Raw genomic sequence first — 22,522 nt, 5'->3', positions numbered from 1 at the left:
TTCATTGCAATATTTGCTTCATTGCAGTGGTCTGGAACTGAACCCATAATGTCTCTAAGATATTCCTGTAACTACATAGTAGACAATCAGGTAGTGTTGCTTGAATGAATATATTAATTAATCAATCAATTGTTTCAATAGAACACATAATATTTTTGATGCCTGGGATAGTAAATAGAATGCATGAATAAGGAGTATATTTAAAGAACTCTGAATGGCTAGGATACTAGTAAACAACAATCCTTACATGTTGTTGTTGATGGTATAGATGGAAAATCAGTTAAGACTGTGGGAATCCGGATGATCATCACTATTATCCAGATAAGGGGATTTCTCAATTTTATAAATACAAACAAAATCGATCATAAAATAAATATTTTACAAGAGAGAAAAATATTTGAATTTTTTCACACTAATGAAAGATTACTTATAAAAACACTAACATCTCTTAATAGCTTAGTGTTTGGTACAATCACACCATTAATCAAGTGAAGCAGAATACCATAAAGAGCAAGATATGAAGCAGATGTGTGATGTCTACTATAAAATCCTAGAACAAAAATATTTAAGTGGAATGTTATAGTCCATCATCTGTATTTCAACATTATAATGCCAATCAGTTCAGGCAAGGAAACAAATCCAAATAGAATAAATTAAAGCAAAGTTAATTTCATTAATAATCAACATTTGTGCAACTTCTAAGAATACCAGTTTGATAGTCATCATCATTTACTGTTATATTTTTATACATGTCCTTTATGAGTTATAGTTTTATACCAACAAAAGGCAGATAATATTCTTAGACATCAGAACTTCCTTATTGACTCTAGCCCTCAATGACATTATGAAATCCACTCTTCAGATTGCTTCCTGGGCATATCTAGTGAATTTCTTTTTACTCTGTGTGTGTCTATAAAATTGACTCTATAACAATATTACCAGGATAGTGACTTTGCTTGAGGTACTAAGTTCCACAGACAGGATTAATGATATGCCTACTCCACTGCAGTTTAAATCTCAACTAATGAACAAGGAAGAACAAGCAGTGCAGGACTTCAACAAGTTGCAAAACTTAATATTAATGCCTGTTCCTGAAATGGTACATCTATCACCACATTAAGGGAATGAATAACCTAAGACAAAAGAAGCTTTACTTACCAATTAGGTCAGCTGAGTCATGCCAGACAGGAGAGAGAAAGGGCACCAGAGCACCTTCATATAAGCAAAGCAGTGTTCAAGTCCTCCTCCTGAGAGGCTGAAGCAGGTATCTTTGAAATACTTCCCTCTAGTTGCTCTGTTAAGAGACATAATAAGGTTTTTTAGATTTAATTTACCTTCAGTTTAAATGTTTTCATTAAAATTCTGAGATATATAAAAATTACAAAAGTACTATATAGTTTCTTCATGAAGGACATGTTTGGATTATTTTCTTCTGTTTTTTAAAGAAAAACAAACATAATATACTTTTTTTTTAAATAAATAAGCAGAAAATGAAAAGAAAATAGCTTGAAACACTAGTGAGCTCATGTTTTTTTTACCAGCAAATAGACATTGTTTTAGGAAAAGACAAAAATGCAAAACACTGTGAGGCAGTGAAGGAAAGGAAAGCCTGGTGTGGGCAGTCCATGGGGTCACAAAGAGTTGGTCAAGATTTAGTGATTGAACAACAATAAACACTCCATCAGTGTCAGTGAAAAACATGCTATTCCTTTCTTCCTTCACTGTGAATGCGGTTAATCACACATAACAAGGACTAGACTCTATACATATAGTGAGTATTTTAAGTACTGCTTTTGGTATAAGAGTTAGAGTTGTCTAGGACTTTAATAACGGCTTTCCCAGTGACTCAGCGGTAAAGAATCCAGTGGCAATGCAGGAGCCACAGGTGTCATGGGTTCAATCCCTGGATTGGGAAGAGTCCCTCAGAGCATGGCAATCCACTCCAGTATTCTTGCCTAGAGAATTCCAAGGACAGAGGAGGGTGGCGGGCTACAGTCCATAGGGTTGCAAAGAGGGACATGACTGAAGCAACTTAGCACAGATGCATGTAGTACTTTAATAAACCCACAAATACCTCAAGTTTTTCCCAATAGTACCTAGAAATTATGTATGTGGTATTATTTCAGTAGAAAAGAGCCGACTAATTGGAAAAGACCCTGATGGTGGGAAATGTTGAAGGCAGGAGGAGAAACGGATGACAGAAAATGAGATAGTTGGATGGCATCACCAACTCAATGCACACAATTTGAGCAAGCTCCAGGAGATAGTGAAGGACAAGGAAGTCTGGTGTCCTGCAGTCCATGGGGTCACAAAGAGTCGGACATGACTGAGTGAACAACAATTTAAATTAAAATCATTATAAAGAAAGCTTCAGAAAAATGTCAGTAGTGATATTTTATTTCTCTTCTAACTATACCCTTTGATATTTGGGATAAAATTCATTGTTTATGGCAGTAGATATAAATAAATGGTTCTGTTGATTATTCTGAGAATTTCTGATGCTTAATATATGCATCTAAGAGATTAATATATTTGAAATAATGGAGTAAAGTAAAAATAATCCATAATTTGGGAGGCTCAATTATTTTGTGGCATATTTTTATATGGAGTTATGCATGTAATGGAAAAGAAATCAAGTAAAGACAATCAGTAATATTATCATATATATTTTATATAAGAAAATTGATAAAGTTAAAACAGTTCAAACATAGTAAATTACCAGAAAAAATAATCTTTGAAAGGCCAAGAAAGTAAAAAATAAATAATACAGAAGATGATAATAAAATAAATTGCTTAAAAATGCACTGAACTTTTTGTATTATTAAGTGAATATATTCATGGGACAAACTAGTCACTATAGTAGGAAACAAACCTTCATCTCTCCAAGGAATAATTCTACACTACTTTTCTTAAATTCAGAATCCAGTATAACTAAAAGTGGGTATTAATATTCTAATTAAAATAAACATTTCAACATGCACATGACATATGTATATATATATTAAAAGATATTATGTCTATATATTTATATATAATTGCTAAATAATAAAAGGTTTTAACAATAAGGCTAATGCAATGTTGATCTATAACTAAAGCCACACTTATAGGAAGCTTTTCATTATTAAATACAGAAGCATTAAAACAAACTGAATTCATATACAATGTGAGAACTTAGAGAATACCAAAAAAACCCCCCAATAATAACTGCATAAATTACTTTGAAACATAAAAATGGAAAAAATATTAGAAAAAAATCTAGAAATATATATTAGTAAAGAAGCTTTTAGTCACAGGTAAACTCTAACTCAATTGACATCATTGTTGGTAAAGTGTATTATCTCACAAGATGTGAAGTTCAAATACAGGGATGCTCCACATACTACATTGTAAGGGCTCCGGTTATGCTCATCACTCTACCCTTCTCTGTACATGATTTCATCAAAGGCCAGCTCTACAACATGGTTACAGAATTCCTAGGGGTCTCTTTCAGACATGACGATGCCTAAATGTGTATTCTTTGTGTCTCTTTTGAAGAACAGGACAATTAATCCCAGGAACTTCCCAGTATAGTTCACTTCATATCTTTCGGCCATAGTTATATCCCCTGCTTTCTCCCAAGTCAAGTAATGGAAAGATGATTGGAATAAAGAGTGGCTTAAACCAATCATGACTCAAATCTCTGGACTAGGTCAGAAGTGACTCACCTGAAACCCACAGCTCTTCTGAGGAGGCTGAATCTTTAAACCACACACTGAACACATCCGCTAAAAAAACAAATTGATGTCTATAGCTAAATTTAACTTATTTGAAAGAATCTGGATACATAATTTTTATAATCATATTTCAAGTCTGACCAGCTAAAATACTCAAATTCATGTTATATCAAATGAAGTATATAGTACAGAAAAGGGTAAAATATTAGAATCGCACATAACTTGAATAAAGTGAATGAAATGGACAATTTTCTTAAAATACTAATGCTAACTAACACAGGGAGAAGAAAAATATTTAAGCCAAGAAAAAAACTATCCTAAAGTATTTTTAAAACTACCCTTGACTCTGGCAGGTAAATGCTTAATCTTCAAAATTAAGGAAAAGATTGAGAGGATCCTGATTACTTTTCAAATTAGCATATCTTATATCAAAAACATTACATAGATTTTAAAAAGTGGAAAATTGCAGACAGATCTCACTTATGACTATGGATAAACCTAATCTACTAAGATTAGTTTTAGGTGAAGCAGCAGAAAATCCAAAATTACAGTCACTTAAGGTAGAAGTTTGTTTCTCACATAAATGAAGTTCAAGTGTAGGCAGGTGGGGGCTGGTATACCAGCTATAGAAGCATCGGAGACCCCGGTTTCTGGCATCTTTCTCTTCTAGTCTCTTCATAGGTGCCTTCCTTTTTAGATCATGTTCTAGAAGGGCTGCTGGAGCTCCAACATAGAAATTTGTGCCTAAAAAAAGGGAGAAAGAAGAAAGAACAAAAGGGTACATATCCTGGCTAAATTAGATCCTTTCAAGAATACTTCGTAGAAGTGAATTTGCATTTCTGCTTGTAATACATCATCTGAACTCTAGCCATACAGAAATTCAAGAAAGTCTGAGCAGTGTAATCATTTAGTTGAGTACACTGACTTTCAAAGAAACCAAGCCACTGTAACAAAGAAAGCATGGGGGTTTCTGCTGTATATGCAAAAACCCTTAATAGATAACTAAAAAAATCTGATCCACAAATATAAAACAAAATGTTTAATGTTCTACAGCCTATTTGTAGCATTCATTACATAACTAAATCAAAGGAGAAAGATTATCCCAAAAGTTTGCAAAAGACGATTTAAAAAAATTAAACAACAATTCCTGAAGAAAAGAAAGTCTAATTAAAATGACTATTTAACATGACAAATAAAAGCTCTAAAAAATATAACTAATGAAGCACTTAAAGGGAAAAAAATAGAATAACTTGTTTTATGTCTGAAATAATTCAGACATGTTTAATTTCACCCATACACTCTTGTGATAGTGTGTTCTGTTCAGTACTTCTTAAGTCTTGTCTTATTATCAACACAAATAAGAAAATTATACAGGAATTTGTGTGTTTAGGAAAAAAGACCTTCTTGGGATTATTAGTTACTCCCATCTATACTCTAGTGAGGATTTACCTCTCCAATTCAGAATAACTCTAATTGACTTCCTATGCAAAATTCAAAATACAAAATTGAAAAAAATCAAACTAGAACTAGTATTGTATTCTATAAAGTGGAGCATTAACAAAAGTTACAGACAATATCATTAGTTTCCTTATATCCATAAAGAAAACAAACTGAAGAACAGTTCCATGCAAAATAACAGTAGAAAACATAAAATGTCTAGAAATGAACTTAACTAACTAAAGCATCTAATAATAATTATATAGAACTTATACAGAGGCAACTATAAATTGAATGAGACATCAAAGAATATTTGTATAAGGTAAAAGATGGTGTTTTCTTGCTTGAAAAAGATTGCTTAAATCATTCACTTAATTATTTATTGACTTTCTATTATTTGCCTTCTATTATTCTAAGCACTGGGGATAGAGTAGATAACATATTTGCTATGACCTGAATGGTTTTGTCCCCCTGCCAAATTCATATGTTGTATGCTAATGCTCAGTGTGATAGTACCAGGAGGGAGGCACTTTGAGAAATGATTAAGTCATGAGGTGGAGCCCTCATAAATTGGATTAATGCCCTGATAGAAAAGGCCCCAGAGACTTAGCTCATCCCTTTCATGATATAATAGTACAACAGGAAGTCTGAAATCCAGAAGAGGGTCCTCATCTAACATTCGTGGTAATCTGATCTCATACTTCCAACCTACAGAACTGTGAGAAATATATTTCTATTGCTTATAAGCCTGAATGGATTAAGACAATATTTAACATTATACTCTCTTGGAAGCATACTATTAAGGGACAATAACTAATATTTTCAATAATAAGATAAAGCCTTTCTGCTTGTTAAAGAATATCCAGTGGGCAACTTGTATTTGAATGGTCAGCAAAATTCTTTTTGTGGAGACATTCCAGCTGAGCCATGAATGACAAGGAAGCAGATATACTACTCTCTGGCTTAATAACATTCCAGAAGAAGAAATAACAAGTAAAAGAGTCTCAGGTCGAAACAAGCTGAATTAAAAGAGACAAAGAAGGCACTTTTCCTTACAGGAGTGCACAAGAGGGAAAGTTTTATGAAGATATGAAAATTGCAAGGCAATAAAAGAAAACCATTGTTAACAGAACAAACAATTGACAGATTTAGATATGAAGCAACAATTGATATTATCAAAGAATTTTAAAATAACTATAATTAATATGCTAAAAGATCCAGTGGAAAAGGTGGGAAATATTTATGAACAAATGGGGAAACTCATCAGAATAAAGAAATATGAAGTATGAATCAAATGGAAAAGCTAGAAATGAAAAAACAGGCAATACAGTATTAGAGACAAGTTATTACTTTAATTGGCTCATCAGTAGACTCAGCACATCTGAGAAGCAGTCAATTTCCACAAAAATCCCAACAGGATTTTGTATAGAAATCAATAAACTGACTCTAAAGTCGTATAGAAAGTCTGAGGAAACAGAATAGTCCAACAGTGCTGAGAAAATAAGAACAAAGTTAGAGACCTTACAGAACCTGATTTGAAACCTTTATATAAAGGTATCACACTCAAAATGGTGCTATGTTCATAAAATGACAGTTGTATCAATCAGTGGAACAGAACAGAGTGTCCAGAAATAGACACACACATAGTTGATGCATTTTGCAAAGGTATAAAGTTAATTCCGTGAAGGAATATAGTCTCATCAACAAATGGAGTTGTAACATTTCCACATCTGTATATAAAAATAAACTTAAATCCATAATCAGAGAACTCCTGCAGAAATCGTAGGAGAATATGTTTACTGTCATGCGTTTCACAAAGATTTCTTAACTAGAATAATATTCACTTAAGTCATTTAAAAATGCCAAAATTAGACTGCATCAAAATTAACAGCTTACATTTTTCAAAAGATACTGTAAAACAATGAAAGGGCAAACCAGTGTCTGGGAGGAAAGATACACAAATCATATACCTTATAAAGAACTTTTTTACACCATCTGTAAAGAACTCTTACATCTCAATGATAAGAAAAAAACAAACACGGTTTAAAAGAGAGGTGGTGGTGGAGGCTTTGAAAGAATATTGTACCATGAAATAATACAGAAATGACAAATACATAAAAAGATGCTTAGTATCTTTAGTTTTCAGTAAATGCAAATTAAAACCACAATGAGATTGTACTACACAGCCATTAGAATGACTACAGTTAGAAAGGAAAATTGACAATACCAAGTATTGGTGATGACCCAGAACAATTGCATTATTCATATACTGCAGATGGGAATGAAAAATTGTAGAACCACTTTGAAAAACAGCACGATAGTCTCTTGCATGAAGTTATGTTCACTTAAATATATATGTACCATATGATATACAAACACAATGCTACATGTTTAATAAGAGAAATGAAATTAACATTTATATAGAGATCTGTGCAATACTGTTTATAGCAGCTTTGACACAATTAAAACCTGTGAAAAACTCTTTTCTATCCTCAGGTGAAGGAATAAACAAACTATGGCCCAGTGATGAAGTAGAAGCATTGGATAAATGTAAAAACATTTTGCTAAACATAGTAGCCTGATGTAAAGTGATAGAGCATGAATTCATCTATACAACCTTTTTTAACAGAGAAAGCTAGAGAAATAAAACCAGATAGTGGGATTGTAGGTGCAAGGAGGTGATGAAAGAGAGTTATAATAATGAAACACAGGAAAATTTTCAGTGATGGAATTCTATATCCTTACGACAATGATAGTTATATAGCTCTATATATTTATCTACCGTACTCCAAAAAATGGATCTTACTATGTTTCTATTATCCCCACTTGACTGAAAAATAACCTCAAAAAACAAAAAGCAGTACTCTACTTATTCTAAATGGACATGAGACAGGGGTGATTCCAAATGCTGTGATCACGTCCCTGGATGCTCACATTCTTCATTTTTGCCTACGGTTTTCTATCAATCTTGTTTTTGCTTTTTAAAGGTGGTACATATTTTGCCCCATTTTTCAGTTGTCTGAGGCAGACATTATTAAAGGGTGAAGTTGAGACCTGCTTGTTCTACATTTTCACAATAAACTAGAAAACTATTTTAGGTATATTCAAAGCAATGCCATTAGCCAAACCAAATTATATATAAACAGACTTGGGAATTGCCTATAGATGTGAGATTTTCCTCAATCATATTTTTGGCTTGTTGTACATAATTAAAATGAAACCATCTTATTGCTATCTCAAAAGGAGTCTGATGGGATCTATCTGCTCATCTTCCCAGAATGTTATTAAGACTTCAGAAATAAGTGCACCTGCAAATCAATTAGCATTGGCAGATTCATTATCAGAAGCAGGATTTCATGTACAACAAAGAATGCATCTGTACTTTGATCTGTTGTTTGCCACTTGATTAGAATATCTTATGATGGTTTTGTTATAAATGCCAAGGATATGAAAAAGGAGTGTTAATAGGTAACACATTTATTTCTGTAATCAAGTCTCCATTTGTATTACATTTTCTCACATACATATATAACTGATATCTTCTGTACATTCATACATAAAACAAAATATTCATTGAAGTCCTCTCCATGTCACCCAGTGTGATGGATACTAGAAATAAAAAAGATTTTATAAAAAAGATGAAGTTCCTCCATACAAGGAGCTTATAAATCCAAATTCACACATGCAAATAATTCTTAAAGACATGAAAAATGATTGAAAATATTATTGTAAGAGTTCTGCTTAAATTGCTGAAATAAAAGAAAGGTGTTTGGTGAACCTTCACTAGTATTAATAATACTTTCTTTCCTGGCAGTAAAAAAAAACCCTCTCAGGCATCCCCTGAAGGATTATATCATAGAAGAGACACATGTCCCCAAGAGATTACTTGGGACAACCCAAAAGGAAGTGTAGGTAGGACATCAAGGTCCTTCCTACCCATTCAACAAAAGCCTTATTAAATGACTCATAGACTCAACTAAATCCAATGTTAACATGCTATGCTTAAGAATATTTTCTAGTGTTATCACTCAGCACCCACGGCAAATTACTCTTTTGGATATGCTCTGAACAGAGAAATTACAAATGACAACACGTAGTCCAGCTAGAAACTGTTGACTATAACAGGCCTTAGTATCTTTTGTATATTTACGTTTTTGTCTAAGGGCACAAATATTGACTGCAGCCAGTGATGTGCTAGAGCCAGTCTGCACCAGCTTGTAAAAGCTGATTATACATCTCTCACTCTGGCACCATGTTCAGTGATGCCATGCTGGCAGCACAGGAAAGGTGACATGTTAGAAAGAAAACAGTTGAAAGATCATTTAGGAGTGTTTAACGTGAATTTTCTTACAACAATATGTATTCTACTTAATTGCATTCAGATTGTCCACTGTGTAAACGTATCTAAAATGGACATAAATATACTAACATAATTCTTCCTGATCTTCAAATATCACTTATAGAGGCTATACATGATAAGTATAGTAAGAAAAATAGGCAGATTGTCCCATGGCATGTGAAACATTGAACTCTGAAATAAATTAGCTCTATGAAAATAAAAATTTGCAGGTCAAAAAATTTTAATCCCCATAGATATTGCTGTATACTCTGTGTTTTCTATGTATATGTAAATACGTATACACAGGTATTTAGAATTTAAGCCATATGTAGTGAACTTTGAATGGTCATTATCTTGGAACAACTTCTAGGGTCAATGGCAAACACAATCTTCTGTGGCAGGGATTTACAAACCAAGGGCTCTTGGTCCAAATATTGCCTATAATCTGTTTCTGTACAGCTCCTAACTAACTTAAAAAAAAAATTGTAAAAAAGAAAGAAAGAAAGAAAGGGAACAAATAAGAATATGTGGCAGAGACCACATGTGACTTGTAAAGCCTAAATATTTACTATCTGGCCCTTTGCAGAAAAATTTGTCACTCCTTGCTTTAGGGCAAGGAAAGTAAAAGGCAGGTGATTAATAATCTAACTAGAGAAGGCAGGTTTTTCTAGTAATATAAGGACTTCAGGATCTAATTGATCCATTACGGAATTGTTTGGCAGGAAGATAAATTTACTTCTTCAAAACTAGCCCTTCTCTGAGAGGTAATGTTTTCTCAGCCTTACTAAATCAATTAGCTTTAGGTCAGTTATGAGGGCTCTTCATAATATCTAAAAGGTGAACAGTCAATTTGACTTCTATCAATCAATTCAAAGGAAACTTGTCTATTAACTTCAACCTGAAAATGAATAGCTATTGTGTGTTTGCAAAATGCACCTTCTAGACATATGTGAAATATTAATTCTAAAAAAAAATATGTATAAATCCTCCCTGCAAGGAGTAAACCAAGTTAACTAAAGCAGCAGGATTTGAGTTCCATTTTACTATCTACTGGCTGTATGACTTTGGTCAATGTGGCAGACACTTTCTGTCCTTTGGTTCTTTTTCTGATCTATACAAGTGAAACAAAGTAAAATCTATACTACTGGGCTAGAATCAAAGTTAAATAATATGATGGTAAAATACAGTCACAGATGAAGTGCTCTGTTATCAATGTTATTATTATGAACAAATATTACCTCTCATCTAGGCCTTCCATCTATAATTATTGCTATGTTGCTGCTGCTGCTGCTGCTGCTAAGTTGCTTCAGTCATGTCCGATTCTGTGTGACCCCATAGATGGCAGCCCACCAGGCTCCCCTGTCCCTGAGATTCTCCAGGCAAGAAAACTGGAGTGGGTTGCCATTTCCTTCTCCAATGCATGAACGTGAAAAGTGAAAGTGAAGTCACTCAGTTGTGTCTGACTCTTTGCGACCCCATGGACTGCAGCCTACCAGCCTCCTCCATTCATGGTATTTTCCAGGCAAGAGTACTGGAGTGGGGTGTCATTGCTTTCTCTGCTTGGTATGTTGCAGTCCTTCTCAATTGATTGAAAGACTTAGCAAGCTAGCTATATGTGTGTTCCTGCATCAAGAATATTTTTCTTCCTTCCCCTGCATTTTTTTTTTTAATTCAGAAAACGGCTAGTTGTGATTTTCAGTGAAGCTATACATGCTTTATATATACATAGCTTTAGAACTAGCACTTGATAAGTTCTGCTTTTTGGAATCAACCCCTAAAGCAATCTCTGCCTTCAAAGAGTTAAGAAATGACTAACTCATTTGACTTCATTCCATAATGTCAGAAATTGTGAAATTCACCATCACTTAATGTATTTTGTTTTCTCTATGATGTTTTAAAATCCATGGTTTCCTTTTGTGATATGGCTAAATGCTTAAATCTTCTGATGTACACTCTCTCAAAAGTTTCTGACAATGCATGAAAACCAGAGACTAAGACACCGTTTTCAGTTTCTCAGAGTTTTCCAAATAATTTAATGTGTAAAAGAATTAGATTGGAAAAATAACTCAGTCTGAAGCAGTCTGCTTATCTCAGATACTGTATGACTCATTCAAGAGAGAATTTAATGTTTCACATACTAAAGACAATGTCACCTTGTTACAAATGACCATAATTGAAGCATCAGGAAAGTTTCACAAAGAAACATGCCCTTGCTTGGCCAGATTCTGCAGCTGTAGGAATACCAGAGTCCAAGGCCCTTTGTGCATCCAAGTAGAATAAACATCATCAGTCCAGGAATAAAGGAGTCATAGATTCGTGCATTTCTATGAAGTTTTGACCGTTTGAAATGAGAAACCTGTCAGGTGATGTTGAGTATTCTGAATTTCAAACTCTATTAGATTTCCAGGGGAGCACAGTAATAAGTAGTTTTAAGTTCAGCAGAGCAAGGCAGTGCCACGTGGCTTGGATTCTGTTAACATAAGAGTGATCTGGTTAGATGGAATGCTCCCTGGGATGAAATTTTAGTTTCCCCCTTTGGAGCTGAAAACAAAAATAATGCCATTTTGTCTCTCACTGAGGTGCTCTTTTGTAGGTTTTTCTGGTGAAGTTACAATAAACCCATATGGATGAAATAAACAAGTTTCCCATTCAGATCCCCTGTGTATAATCCACATCAACCTAATGTTTCCAATTGACTTAAAATAAAATTCAGATGCTTGAAATCTACAACCATAGGAAGAAGGGAAGTGGAAAAGCATTACAGAATGCATAGAAGATGCAAGAAAGCATACAGAATCGCATACTGTATTTTTACACTTTGTGACTACTTCTGGTCAAATAATGTCTTAATTCTGGGCATTGAAATCTGGTGGTTAAAGCAATGTGACTTAGACTGAGCAAATTCCAGGGGGATAATAAACAAGATTTGATTAAACATCTAGTCTTGGTTTCCCAGGAACAATAGAAATCCAAAGAAAGCATCATAAGAATAGAGTTTGAGAACAGGAGGTGACTAAGATTTGCTATATTCTGACTTCAGCATGATACAACAGAAACAAGGCAAGTACCATGATTCTGTTTGCTTAAAGCTCACTTTTAAGATATTGTATCTTTCAAATATGTAATAGGTTTAAAATTTTAACAAAAATGCAGGTATTTGCACTTGGGTTGGACATTTTACCTTAACTTGGAAATATGGTGAGTGAACTTTGCATAATTTTGCACTTATCTGATAAATGTAGTCTTTTGTAGCACTTGAGTAAAATTAATGGATACTGATGAACCTATTCATATGTTATTTTTACCAGGTTATATATTATGGAGACGGAGAAGGCAATGGCACCCCACTCCAGTACTCTTGCCTGGAAAATCCCATGAATGGAGGAGCCTCATAGGCTGCAGTCCATGAGGTCACTAAGAGTCGGACACGACTGAGCGACTTCACTTTCACTTTTCACTTTCATGCATTGGAAAAGGCAATGGCAACCCACTCCAGTGTTCTTGCCTGGAAAATCCCAGGGACAGAGGAGCCTGGTGGGCTGCCGTCTATGGGGTCGCACAGACTCGGACACGACTGACGTGACTTGCCAGCAGCAGCACACTATGGAAATGAGGCTACATTTTTTAGTAATAAGTGGGCAGTTTCCAGATAAATGTAAATTATTGTTATATAAAATAAGCTATTAGCTTTGTTATATGTTACTCTATTAAATCTTTTTTTTTTATCTTTAAAATTCACTTTTGTAGGAAAAGCTAGTTCTCTCTTTAAAATAGACAAGTACATTGAAAACATTTACTCTAGATTACATTAGAATATTCTAACTAAACTATTTCTTTTGGAAAGTATTTGTCAACTGTGTGTCAAAAAATGTCTCAAATAATTGATAGACTGGATTTCATTAAAATAAAAAACTTCTGGTCTGAAGAAAATTATCACAAGAGAATTAAAAGGCAAGCCAGTAACTGAAGAGAAAAAAAATGTAAAGACACATCTGATAAAGGACTATTATCCCACCTATATAAAGAACTCTTAAAACTCAGCAAGAGAAAAACAGGCAATCCACTTAAAAAATGGGCCAAGACTTTGACACCTTCCCAAAGGAGATATACAACATGGCATATAAGCAAATAAAATTATCTTCTCCATCATAAAATGCAAATTAAAACAATGATATGAACTATACACCTATAAGAATGGTTAAAATCCAAAATACTGACAATGCCAAATGCAGGTGAGGATGTGGAGCAAACAGAAATCGTCCTTCATTGCTTGTAAGAATACAAAATAGTACAGACACCATGGAAGACAGTTTGGCATTTACTTACACAACTAAACATATTCTAGCCATATAATGTGTTCCTTGGTATGTATCCAAAGGACTGAAAAATTATGTTCACACAGAACTACGCACAGATGTTTATAGCAGCTGTACTCCTAATTGCCAAAACTTGAGAGCAACAGAGATGTCCTTCAGTAGGTGAATGGTTAAAGTATGACACATCCAGATAACGGAATATGATTCAGTGCTAAAAAGAAACGAGCTATCAAACCATGAAAGCTATCTCTTTTCTGACAAATACATAAATCATTTAAAGGAGCATTTAGAAGTCAGGTTTATAGATCAAGTGTAATAAGGACAGTCTAGTTCTCAGAAAAGTTTTAGATCGACTAAATTAAGGATCTCAAGGGCCTTTCTGTTTTCCATGGAAGTTTTATAATATTTTCCCTATTTCAAAGTATAGAAAAGAATATGTATTCTACTGTGTAAATATATATAACAACACATGGAGCGTGGGGGTAATTATTAATGCTTACTGTAGTTCCAGTGTTTGGAACCTAAGATTTTAGAATTATGGAGTCAATGACTAATATAATATACCACTTAGTGTATTATGATAACTAATAGTTTCAATTTTCTTGTTCTCAGAGTCTTCAAAAGTACACAGATTCTATTAGCACAATTTCCAATATAATTTTGTTTGATACCAAATACTATATGCCAGTATTTGGGTCATTGTTATTCATATGGCCAAGAAGTCAAAACAACCAAAATGTCCAACTGAATAGTAGATAAAACATAATATATCTATACAATAGAATGTAATTTGGCAATGAAAATGAATGGGGTACTGATCCATACTACAACCAGATGAACCTAGAAAACATGTACTGTGTGAAAGAAATCACTCAAAAAGACCCTTTTGTGTCTGATTCATTTTATAGGAAATGTTTAGAGTAGATAGAAAGTAGACCAGCGTTTGCCTGGGTGTAGGTGTGAGGATGGGGAATGACCAATAATGAGAACAGTTTCTTTCTAGGGTGATGAAATGTTCTAGAATTATAGAGCAGTTGTAGTTATAAAATTCTGTGAGTACACTACAATCCACTGAATTATACTCTTGAAGTGGTGGAATTATATGGCATATGAAATACATTGCAATAAAACTGTTATAAAAAATACAGCCTGTCAATTTTAAAAGATTGCAAATAATTTGATTTAATTAAGTTTTGGTATTAAATTGCTAATAAGCAAGAGCATAAAAATTAAGCCTAACAAAAGCTATATCTGCAAAATTTTCTAATATATGGTGAAAATAAAAATTGAGGTATTCAATACTCTAAATTTTCAGTATTCTTGGCCGACATTTGGAAAATTTGATAATCTCTGTTTTCATTTTCCCAGTCTTCAGAGAAATACATTTCAATATATGTTGGGTCCCTAAATAAGCAATATTTTTCAATTTTAATGAATTTAATATGTCAAACTTCATTTACTAAGTATGAATATTGAAACAGGTTTATAATAATTCAAAAATGCTTATATACTTGTTAAAACTAGGTCAATAATCAGCCCCTCGTCCACTTATTCATGAGTATATCTGCTCTGAGATATAAATTAGGTCAGTTTTATGGAGATTAGTTGCTGCATATCCCCAAAAGGAGATATAGTGAAATACCCTCCTTTATACTTGTCAAGAAATATTTAACATTATCTATATGTTATACAAAATCTCATTTTGAAAAAAAGTGTTAAATTGCCCTCATATAGGAAAACTGATTAGTAAATATTGTCCTCTGTCTTTTCTCTTACCTACACTGTAGCAAAAATATTATAAAGTAGAAAAACTTCTTATATAATAAGAATATTTTAAATAGTAAGTTAATAGCATCATGGTATAAGAAAGAGATCATTATTTGTAGTAAACTAAATAATTTCCCCAAAGATATTAGGTCTAGTACCTGGAATCTAGAAGTGTTACCTTATTTGGAAAAGGTGTCTTTGCAGATATGATTAAATTTAGAATCTGAAGAGGGGGCGGTTATCCTGGATTGTCTGAGTGGGCCCTAAATGCATTGGCAAGTTCCCTCATCATGGAGAGCAGGAGGAGCTTTGACACAGATGAAAGAGGAGTAGGCACTGTCATCAAGGAGGCAGAGATTGCAAGGACACAGGCACAAAACAAAGAATCTGGACAAAGCAAGAAATGGAGTCTGCACTAGAGCCTCCGAAGAAGTCAGAACCCTAGGAGAATAAATTTGTTTTGTTAAGTTACCAAGTTTGCGTTAATTTTTTATAGCAGCCATAGGAAACTGATATACCATTCATGACTAATCAATCAGCAAATGATAAATGTTTTAAATACCTTCTGGCTTGAAGACAGTAATTCAGATGGATCATTTTAAGAAATCCCTTAGAATCACAAGCTCAGGATTAAAAGAAATCCCCAGCACCACATAGTGCCAAATCCTTACCCTGTCTTTGAATTTGCCTTTGTCCTAGACCTTCAATATGAACATCTGAAACAACAAAGAACCCTTATTCCTCAGTTTATATATTCTACCTTTGGACTGCTCTGTCTACTAGAAAAGAAGCATTTTTATAAAAAAAAAGTCTGAGTTGAAATCTTTGTAGTTTTTCACTCATGGATTAAAATCTAAAGAGACATGTCTAGTCTTTTTCCCAATTTGTGGTCCTTCAAAAAATCAGAAACAACTGCCTAAATCTTAACATTATTGAGACTAAATATTTGCAGTTAATTATCAATATATCATATGATATGACCCTTTAATCCAGTGTTTCTTAAAGTGACCTTTTTGGACTTTCAATATCAGAAATCCATGGAAACAGATTTGAAAAGTGAACTCTTAGGTCTCATCTCTGAAGTACTGAATCAGAAACTGGTGGGTGGGATCCAGCAAACTCTTTTAACAAGATTTCCAGTCTTTCTTGATAGCTCAGTTGGTAAAGAATCCGCCAGCAATGTGGGAGACCCCGGTTTGATTCCTGGGCCGGGAAGATCCCCTGGAGAAGGGATAAGCTACCCACTCCAGTGTTCTTGGACTTCCCTTGTGGCTCAGCTGGTAAAGAATCTACCTGCAATGTGGGAGACCTCGGTTTGGTCCCTGGGTTCGGAAGATCCCCTGGAGAAGGGAAAGGCTACCCACTCCACTATTCTGGCCTAGAGAACTCCACGGATGAGTCCATGGGGTCTCAAAGAGTTGGACACAACTAAGCGACTTTCACTTCCAGTTGACTGATAACTTGCTAAATTCTGAGAATCATTACTTTTACCTTACCTGCAATATTATGTTTAGTGTAAATAAGAGTCCTGAAATAATCAGAACAATGATTATTTTTCAAATAAAATTAGAAAATATTCAAGCTCTTCTATCACATTTTTGGAGATTAATTTTAAAAGAAATATAAAAGCCTTAAAATGGCATCACCAAAATCTTCAGTGTTCCTCATTTCCATTATACTTCAATTGATTTTCACTGTGTGATTTTACAGTACATTTAAATGCATGCTATTCTCTGTCCAGGAAAACATCACCGTCTGTTCATGAAGGTAATGATTGAGTCAATTAGCAACACAGAAAGGGGTACTTTTAAATTTGTAGTGTGGGTAGCAGGTGTACCAATAATATCACATTGATATTAGCTTAGACACTTAGTGGGTTAATGAACTGACAGCTGTGAAATTTGTGGTGATAATCTGATATACTTAAGAAGACGAACATGTTACCTAGAGTCAAAGTCAGCCCAATCAGCTCATTCAGAGACCACTCAAGATGGTTTTACTATGTGTGTTTGTGTGTGTGTGATAGAGAGAGAGAGGGATACCACCATATTCCATTGACAAAGTCTATTAACAAGTATTCCCTGAATTCCAACTCTGTTCCAGACTTGTAAGCATCAGAAGTAAAGCAAAAAATAATATGGACAATAATCCCTGCCCTTACAAATCTTGTTTTGGTGAAAGAATATAAATACTTGCATTTACTAAGCAAATACTACATTCCAGACATTGTCTTAAGCACCTTACGACCTATGAGCAGAGTACAACTATCACTCCTTTGAACAGATTAAGTACCACATGCAAAGAGCTAAACTAATTTTTCAGCTAATAACTGGTGAAAGTGAAAGTAAAGTCGCTCAGTCATGCCCAGCTCTTTTGCGACCCCACGGATAGTAGCCTGCACCAAGCTCCTCTGTCCATGGGATTTTCAAGGCAAGAAGTACTGGAGTGGGTTGCCATTTCCTTCTCCAGGGAATCATCCCAACCCAGGGATCAAACCCAGGTCCCTCACATTGTAGCTTTACTGTCTGAGCCACCAGGGTAAAACTATATATAAAGCCAATCAGGAATATGGAGATCATAATCTTAGCCACTGCACTTTACTACTTCATAATGTTTAAAAAATAATCTTGGTTGTAGGCTTCCAAAGTGGTGCAGTGGTAAAGAATCTGCCCACCAATGCAAGAGACACAACAGATGCGGGTCTGGAAGATCCCCTGGCAGAGGAAACGAACACCTGCTCAAATATTCTTGCCTGGGAAATCCCATGGACAAAGAAGCCAGGTGGGCTACAGTCCAGGTGACTGCAAAGAGTCAGACTGAGTGACTGAGCATGCACACACACAATCTTGGTTGCATGAAAGCAAAGATGATGACTCCAGAATTGTGCAGTTGAAAAGGAAAGTAGCAATAATAGTCATTAAATAATGAAGCCTCCCCTTAAAAAAACAAAATAAAACTACCTCATTTTCCCCAGCAGCCAACAAGTATGAATCACTTCCAAGTAGAAAATCTTAAAATAATAACCTCCTCAGTCAAGGTCATAAAGACTCTGACCCAAAGTTTGGCAGACTCTGCCTTTCAAATAGGCTGGAGGACAAGGAAAAGGAGTCTCTGCCAAATATTAGCTGGATGAATGATGCCCCGAAGTCTACTATTCGCAGATATTACTTTGATTCCAGTCAACTGTAAAATTTGGACTTTCTATTGGAAAAACACTTGTGTGTTCAAAAGACATTACAGGTTTTTGTTCTGTTTATGAGATGAGATCAGTTAAGAAAACTTTGTGGATAGCTTCTTTTTGGATGAACTTCACCCTTAGAAGGAGAATGACCTAAGTGATCAAATCATTAAGGCAGATTATTCCAAGGCAAAGTAGATGATTCTTGAACATAATCTGATTGAGCAAAATCTAGTTTTTAGCAACAAATCATGTTTAAGATAATGACTAATGGCTAATGATCCTCAAAAGACAGGCAGGAGATTAAGAGGACAGACATAAGGGAGAAACACAGTTTGCAAAAGCCCAAACTTAATCCCAAGTACCCTTTTGAGGGACCTCTGATGCTTCTACATTCCATGTTGACTCAATAATGTCAGTGATGAATTTCAAAGAAATGATATTCTGTGGTGCTGAGATGACAAGCCTGAGCTAGCGAGAGTGAATAAAATTGAAAAGAGTCAATGAGAATTTCCCATAAGCATTGTCATTGTTAAGTTGCTAAGTCATGTCTGACTCTTCGTGACCTCATGGACTGTAGCCCGCCAGGCTCCCCTGTCCATGGGATTTCCCAGACAAGAATACTGGAGTGGGCTGCCATTTCCTTCTCTAGGGGATCCTTCCTAACCCAGTGATCAAACCTGTGTCTCCTGCTTGACAGGCAGATTCTTTACCACTGAGCCACCTGGGAAACCCCCCAGAAGCATAGGAGGCAGATTTAAAGAGGTGGATGGGTAAATTCTTAACCGTCAAATAAAACATTCAGTTTAATGGAAAAAAAAGTGCTAACATTGAGCCACTCATGCCAACTGTTAAGTGGTGGTAGTTGCTGGTCTCCAGAAAGTACCTACAATACATAGACCACATGTATCTCTGAACATCCTTGTTTATTTTGGGTCCCCAAGTTGCTAACACTTGTATCACCAGTTCTCTCTTCCAAAGCAAGGATAGAATAAAATGCAGCTTTGTTCATTATGACTTAAACGTTTCATTCATCTTCCTCCAGTGGCCTCCCTAATATTACCACTCTAAACAACAACCCCTGCTTCTGTACTCTTACACAACTTATCTCTTTGATGCAATGCATCATAGCAGAATGACTTATCTCTTAAGCACAGTGTAACACAGACAGGCCTCCTTCATCCTCTGCCCTCGACCTTATCCCTCTTTTCTCACTTTGCTGTACACCAGCCCAACAATTCTAATCTTCCACTGACAACTACCCTGATTTTCTGTTCATCAGAGCTCCTTCATTCACATAATCCTTAAACCAGCCTTCCCTGGCAGCCTCATACTTCGGTTTCACTTCCCCTTCACCCTTTCTAAGCACAGTGACTTAAAACTATCAGGCACACAATAAATATTTATGAAATAAAGGAACAAACCTGCTTGCCTATATCTACCAAGGAAGGCTGAAGAGCATTTACATACAAAGAACACAAACATGGGTGAGGAGCTTTGTAACTCCAGCTACTCGGAGAGGGAATTCTCACCTAGCAACCCAATCCGGTGCAGTCGCTTTCAGCTCCAGGTACATATACTTTAGGTCCTTCTCACATAGCAGGTTTCTATAGATCCTGAGGAAAAAATGTTGCGAGAACACTCAGTCTCTAAGGGGTTAGGAAGCCAAAAGCAATATTTCCCTGTTTCACACTATTATGAGAGCCTGACCTGTTTCTAAGTTAGAATTTTTTGGTTCTTAGCATCCACAGGAAGAGGGAGGGACTGTTGCTAAGAAAAAGACAAAAAGACTTCAACAAACCTCAATGCCTCTAAAAAAAATTGCTGAAATACAGACTAGTTCTTTAAAATCTACACTTTGACATCAAGTTGTAGATGATCAATTTAAAGTATTTACTGTAGGTCTTAATCCTCCTCCCAGAGAATTGACACAGATCTATGGATTGTAAATACTCCAGAGTAGGCATCTTGTCAACTAAATTCAATGACAAACATGAGCTAATTCAACTTTCTATTAAAATGCATAACATCCCTGTTCATTTTCAAAGCATTTTTATGTTATAATACAAGCATAGGGAATACAACAATTAAAATCAAACGGTTTTTTGAGCTATGCTCAATTTACCAATAGTTTACATTCTAATTTTGAATACAATTTTAAATATTTAATGAAAGAAAATATCTGTTTCAAGTCATTGGAGATATTTGGGGAGATTTTCAAATTTGGCACTATTGGATAATTCTTTGCTTGTGTTCTAAAGGTTATTTAGCACAAACCCTGGCTGCTAAAACTAGACTCTAGTAGTATCCTTCTAGTTGTGAGAATGAAGAAGTGTCCCAAGTTGTTGCTAAATTCCCCTAATTCAGAATTACTGGACTATGATTATTAAGCAAGAGAAGGTATGGGCTGTCTACAACCTTAAGGTCCTAAATGCAGACAGGGAAGACCAGAACCTGTGTGTGACTATATAGGTCCAGCAGGTCATTCTCCATGACTCAGAAACATCCTGCATTTTATTTCTTTTACATATTCCTCCAGAGGCATGAGATTAAGGAGACAATACTGAATCTGATGGAGAAGACACCATTTCACAATACAAATTTGCTGACCAGAGAATATGTCACAAAAGACAAATTGAATTCAATTTTTTAAAATAAAGGAAAAAATTTTAACTATGCTTTATTCATTGTTGAGTGTCATACTTAATTGTTTCACAGTTCTACTAGCATTAGATTTCATAGCATTATCTGAAAGTTCAGATTAAGCGAGGCAAATGATTGGCCTGCAATACTATGAATCTAAGACCTGAAACCATAAGACATCAGAGAAAGAAACAGGCAGTAAGCTCCTTGACAGATGTCTTGCTAATGATTTATTTTAAATCTGACACTAAAATTTAAAGCAACAGCAGCAACAACAACAAATATACAAGTATGATGACATCAAATAAAGCGGCTACATGGCAAAGTAGGGGGAGACAGTGGAAACAGTGATAGACTTTATTTTGGGGGCTCCAAAATCACTGCAGATGGTGATTGGAGCCGTGAAATTAAACGATGCTTGCTCTCTGGAAGAAAAGTTATGGCCAACCTAGATGGCATATTAAAAAGCAGAGACATTACTTTGCCAACAAAGTCCATCCAGTCAAAGCTATGGTTTTTGCAGTAGGCATGTATGGATGTAAGAGTTGAAGTATAAAGAAAGTTGAGCACTGAAGAATTGATGCTTTTGAACTATAGTGTTGGAGAAGACTCTTCAGAGTCCCTTGGACTGCAAGGAGATCCAACCAGGCCATTCTAAAGGAAATCAGTTCTGAATATTCACTGCAAGGATTGATGCTGAAGCTGAAACTCCAATACTTTGGACACCTGATGTGAAGAGCTGACTCATTTAAAAAGACCCTGATGCTGGGAAAGATTGAAGGCAGGAGGAGAAGGGGACAAGAGAGGATGAAATGGTTCGATGACATCAGTGACTCGATGGACATGAGTTTGAGTGAACTCTGGGAGTTGGTGATGGACAGGGAGGCCTGGCATGCTGCAGTCCATGGAGTCACAAAGAGTCAGACAGGACTGAGTGACTGAACTGAACTGAACTGATGGCAAAGGCAACTACCAACAAGATAAAAAGGCAATATACTGAACAGGAGAAAATATCTGCAAATCATATGTTTGATAAGGGGTTAAGATGCAAAATATATAAAGAACTATACAACCCAATAGCAAAGTCATAAAAATCTGACTAAAAAAATGGTGGACGATCAGAAGAGAC

The sequence above is a fragment of the Budorcas taxicolor genome, chromosome 9, assembly GCF_023091745.1.
Source record: "Budorcas taxicolor isolate Tak-1 chromosome 9, Takin1.1, whole genome shotgun sequence".
Taxonomy (NCBI): Eukaryota; Metazoa; Chordata; class Mammalia; order Artiodactyla; family Bovidae; genus Budorcas; species Budorcas taxicolor.
The sequence above is the reverse complement of the archived record's forward strand: the minus strand, read 5'-3'. Positions refer to the sequence as shown.